The sequence below is a fragment of the Mesocricetus auratus genome, unplaced genomic scaffold (genome assembly GCF_017639785.1).
Source record: "Mesocricetus auratus isolate SY011 unplaced genomic scaffold, BCM_Maur_2.0 Super-Scaffold_100038, whole genome shotgun sequence".
Taxonomy (NCBI): Eukaryota; Metazoa; Chordata; class Mammalia; order Rodentia; family Cricetidae; genus Mesocricetus; species Mesocricetus auratus.
The window spans coordinates 5,389,182-5,394,358 of NW_024429216.1; the positions used below are offsets into that span (position 1 = coordinate 5,389,182).

General features: G+C 46.1%; 1 pseudogene; it reads right to left on the reverse strand.

The window, feature by feature from the left end:
* Positions 1–1,478: 1,478 nt before the first annotated feature.
* On the reverse strand, positions 1,479–4,965 carry LOC121135527 (annotated as a pseudogene).
* Positions 4,966–5,177: the final 212 nt, after the last annotated feature.

Sequence of the window (5,177 nt, forward strand, 5' to 3'; positions counted from 1 at the left end):
TAACAGGCCCTCCAGTCATTTTTAGACCAGGTGGAATTGGGAAGCCATAGGGAACATGAGATCCTGGAATCACATGGGAAATTGGTTCTATTGTGAGATCTTCATAGGCTAGAGAAGCTGTGAATAGAAACAGTAAAGGATCAGAGGAAACCCACAGTCCCTAGGTCCTCCACTTATAGGCCTCTGTCATCTGTTGCAGGCTTGTGAGACAGCATCCTGTTCAGGTCTGTTCCATGGTGTAGAAGTCCCCACAAAAGCATAGTAGGTGTGGCAGTAACCTGGAGTCTCATCACCACTGTTGTTCTTCTGGTTGCCCCACACGTAGTCCTCGTGTGAATCCAGGTGTTTACATCTACAAGGTAGACCTGCAAACACCTGAATTTTCACAGGACTTTCCAGCCATCAAGCTGGGAACAGGGTAACTTTCAAACTGCAAACATGCATAAGTCTCCAGGGTCTTACCAAGATTGTCAATCTTTTAGCTCCCTCTTCCCCACATCAAGACAGCCCCCCACAACCTACCTATCATACCCACACTTCCTTGAGACCTCAACTCTCCGGGAACTCAGTAGGTCGTTTCACCTCGCTGAGATCCCTCTCTGTTTGACCACTACTCCAGGGACCAGTGCTTAAATATCTTCTGGAAACCCAAAATCTCCACCCACTCTTTGGCTTCTCCCTAACAAGCGATATTCACATCCATGACCCACACCCAACCTTTGCTCCCACTCATATTTCAGTCACACCTGTGAGAGTCCTTACTAATGCAATCATAATTGCTTTCATTGGTTTGTTGTTGATGCAGGATTTCTCCACTAGCCTAGGCTAATCTGGAATTAAATTGACCCTACAGTCCTGAATCTCAAAGAGATCACCATGGCATACTCTCCTGAGTGCTAGCATTACATGTGTGGCTAGCATTGACCCCACATTGTTAATCACTGTTTCCAACTGAATATGAAGTGACAGGATTGTGTATGAAATGAATCTGAGAATATGGGTACAGCCCTCTTACTGCTAAACTTTACAAGAAATTGGAGTTTGATACAATTGTTCAGATTTATAACCTTACATTTAAATGCTAACTTGCTAAATGGTTATAGAAGTTAGGACCATTTATTGCTTCTACACTCCATGTTGGGTCAACAGGCCTGTTTGTTGAAGGAAGAATGTTCAGAAGGGGAAAGTCAGCCTACCCTAACTCCACAGTAGCTCCAGCTCCTGCCTTGTCTGCAGGAGACCCTGCCTTAAAAGGAAAACAAAATGCAATAATAATAGACAAAATTGCTCCATGAATCTCTAGATGTTCAAAGGAGAATGGTTGTATACTCTTCTTTGTCAAAGGACACATAAGAGCCAGACCAGGGCCACAGACCTCCAATCTCAGCTATTTGGATACTGTACTAAGAAAACTATAAATTCAAGGACAATCTGGATTACAGAGTGACTTTGAGGTCATGACAGGAACTTTTCAGAAATGTTAGACTAAATCCTTTATTTAGCATTCACAAACATTTACTTACATGAAATTCAAGTTCCCTATGATAGTCTTTTTACACAACAGTTTAAACTGACTTGGCTTATGAGAAACCCACCTGGGGTCATTACTTCTCCAAAAACAGGTCAGAGGAATCCAGGGACCAGGTGAGGACTGGAGAGGACACAGGCAGTGGGAGCATGGTGGAGCTTTGTGAATTTAGGGAAGGCAGCTGATCTCATCCTGGAGCTGGGGCCTCAGCCTGCTTCCCATGCTAACTGATTAGTGAAGAGATAAGCAGGCAGGCATGTTGCTGTGACAGCTGCAGCAGCCACACAAGGCTATTTGTACACACATCTGTAAGGAAAACACTTTACAGATGTGATCCATCATAGGTTGGTGACAAGTGAGGTCTCCCCAAGAAAAGGAGTAGACCAGCAATAAGTGACAACATTGCAATAAGGCCTTTTTGTCTGGTGTCAAGTGTACATATAATTGGCTCTCAGCAGCTGCCAGTCCTGAGCAAATACTTGCAGCCTGACTTCTCAGGGAAAGGGACAACCTTGAGCAGTTCATGAGTAGCTCAAAACAACTTCAGGTCAAACATTGTGAACAGGGCTAAGCTCGTTAATCACAGAACAGAACTTGTGCCATAGTGTTCAGAGGCCCTTGAACCTGAGTAGACCTGAAGCATCAGTGGACCTTGCAAAGTAAAGGCTAGGAGGACATAGGCTGCCCTTAAGAGGGAAGACAAGACTCCACCCATATAAGTTGAGACTGGGTCGTCGGAAGACTCAGTGTGGCTGGACAAGGTCTTTGGGTATCAGAAGCGGTGCCATGTGGCTAGGGGCCAAAGTGCACGGGCAAGTTATGCTCCGGGACCACATGCACGTGGCCAAAGTCGTAGTTGACAAGAACGTTGGGCAGAGGTGGTCCGTAGGGTGCTGGTGCAGAACCTATGTCAATGGGGAAGGTGTTGATTCCAGGCCACACAAGTGTCAGGCAGAAAGGTGCATGCACAACGGCAATGGGTAGCATCTGTGGGTGCGGGTTCTGTGGGACAGGCCGTGGCCCGCCTTCCACTTCCTGTTATTTCTTGGCTGGCTTCTCTAGTGGGGGACCGATGCGTTTGAAGGTATTCTGTCCATTCTTCCTTCTCTGTTCCTCTTCAGCCTCCTTTTGGATTTCCTCAATCAGCTTTTCATCATCTTCAGTGGGGTCGGTCCAAACGGAACACCTGGAACATTCCTGGCAAGAGGCTCCTGGACGGCGAGGATGCTGGCAGAAATGGTCATAGCCATCAATAGAAACTCGACAGAGGTAGCACATATGGGCACCACAGCGGCAAGTCATGCGGTTACAGCCTTCGGATTTGATGAGGCCAGTCCCACACTGGGGGCATTTTCTAATGCGAGCAGCAGCCATTTTTTCTTCCATAGATGTCCGATACTTGACGACATCCTTTTCCGCCAGCTCTTCACAGGTGAGACCAGTATGCTCTTTCCAGAGTCCCTGACACTTCCTACAGGTCTCCTTCCGGCATCGAGGATTAGGGCAGCTGAAACTCTTCACATCCCTGTCCAACAGAGCAAGGAATCCACACGAGGGGCAGCGGAAAAGCTCATCACCACAGGCTGCAGTGATTTCTTCTTCAGCTCTCCGTTCATAGTATTTGCACAGGATGTTCTGGGGCAGCACCTTCTCCAGTTCACTGGTTGGAAAGAAAGATGTGCAGTTGCCTTCCATGCAGCTGAGTTCTGACTTTCCAGACCCGAACACTGCTTCTTGGGCATATCTGATGAGACATTCTTTGCAGAACAAGTGAGCATCAGAGCACTGTGTTAGCTCCTCAAATGGAATCTCCTCATAGCAGCATCCACACTCAATCAGCTGTCCATCTTTTTCATATGGCTCTGCATTCATCTGTAGGGCAAGCAAACAGTCTTCATGCTCTGCCTTCTCTTTGATTTTCTGCTCATAGAATTCCTGCTCTTCCTGAACAGCTGGAAGGAGGTCTTTCTGCTCATAGGATCTATCGTGTCGACGCTTGTTTGCCAAAAAGTACATCCTCTTTTCTATTTTTATGTTACCTTGCTCAAATTTGAAATCGATGAAGGAATCCTGATTCATTTCTTTCCTCTTTTTCTGTTTTCCATTGGCATCGGGTGATTGTTCCTGCCATTTTTCAATAGCATCAGAAAGGGCCTTTCGTGTGATTGCATAGTGTCCTTTGAGCTTATGTAGGACCCACTTGATGTCGTGGCTGCTGAGCATCTTGAAGTCAGCCAACAAGAGGTCAGCAGCTTGGAGGAAGCATTGCTCGTCAAGTGGAGTCAGTTGGGAATAGTCAAAAAAGTCTACTTTAGGTACCTTCACCTCATCCTGCCTGGCAAGCAGGCTGGTGCTAGGCTGGATAATAATTCCATCTTCTCTCTTTGGATAATCTGGGTTTTCCAGAAGAAAATTACAAAGTACATTCAAATCATAGGTATTCTTCAAATTAATGATCTCTTTAACATACCCATTTGCTACATCTGGAAATCTTGCTTCTGTTTCTTTCACTAACCATGTAACCAGGTCTTGATCTAGTTCAGCTGCTCCTTGTCCCCACATGGCTTCCAATTTGGCCTCCTGAGATCCTGGAAGATGGAAAGCTGGCCCTCGCTCTTCACCAATTGCTAACTGCTGATCTTCAAGTTCTCCCAGAGGATGGGTCAGTCAAGGAGAAGCAGGGCCTGGGAATCCCCTACTGTTGGGGTTCTGACCTTGGAAAATCAGGCTCTGGGAAATCATGGCACAGGAATAATTCTGCTTCAGAATGTTGCTCTTGGGGCATGACCTGGTTTGTTCTCTCCGGAGGCTGTGGATTCAGATCCTGGAAGGATGGGTGGTCAAGCCGGTGCTCTTCTTCAATTACCTGGTCATATACTGAAGTAGCTGGCCCTCCAGGATTTGACAAGAGATCTGTCTCTGAGTCTTCAGATGGTTTGTTCTGAGCTTCCAAAGGCCCACTCTCTGGTAAAAGAAGACAATTTTCACCCACTATAATGCAATTCTACTCCAATTTGTGGCTGACAGTGTTGTTTGCTGTCTGCTTAATGCTTAGTCCAGGTTTGACTTTTTTGCCCCTCTCTAGATGCAGAAATTCACCATATTCATCCTCAGAATCATTCTGTGCCCCAGAACCAAACGGTGAGTTGTTACAATAGGAAAAACAGCTGTGGACATCTGTTTCACTGTCGGCACTAGAATTTCTGGAACTTTCTTCTCCTTGTCTGTTCAGACCATGCCACTGGCAGCTGGTTTGAAGACAGTGGATAGGGATGTCTGAGGTTCCTGTTATTCTGTCAGTGTGACATGACCTTCCAGATCTTCATCTTCATGTTGCTTAGAGACGTGCTGTCTCTGACACTCATTCATTCCTCTCCCTGGTGACATTGAAAATTGTTCAGGTGAGTGACTTCCTCTTTGTGATTTCCCTCTGCCATTTTCAAATTCTTTTTTTTTTTTTGGTTTTTTGAGACAGAGTTTCTCTGTGGTTTACGAGGCTGTCCTGGAACTAGCTTTTATAGACCAGGCTGGCCTCGAACTCACAGAGATCCACCTGCCTCTGCCTCTCGAATGCTGGGATTAAAGGCATGTGCCACCAATGCCCGGCTCAGGTTAATAATCTTAATCAATAAAGCCACCAGGTTCTTAC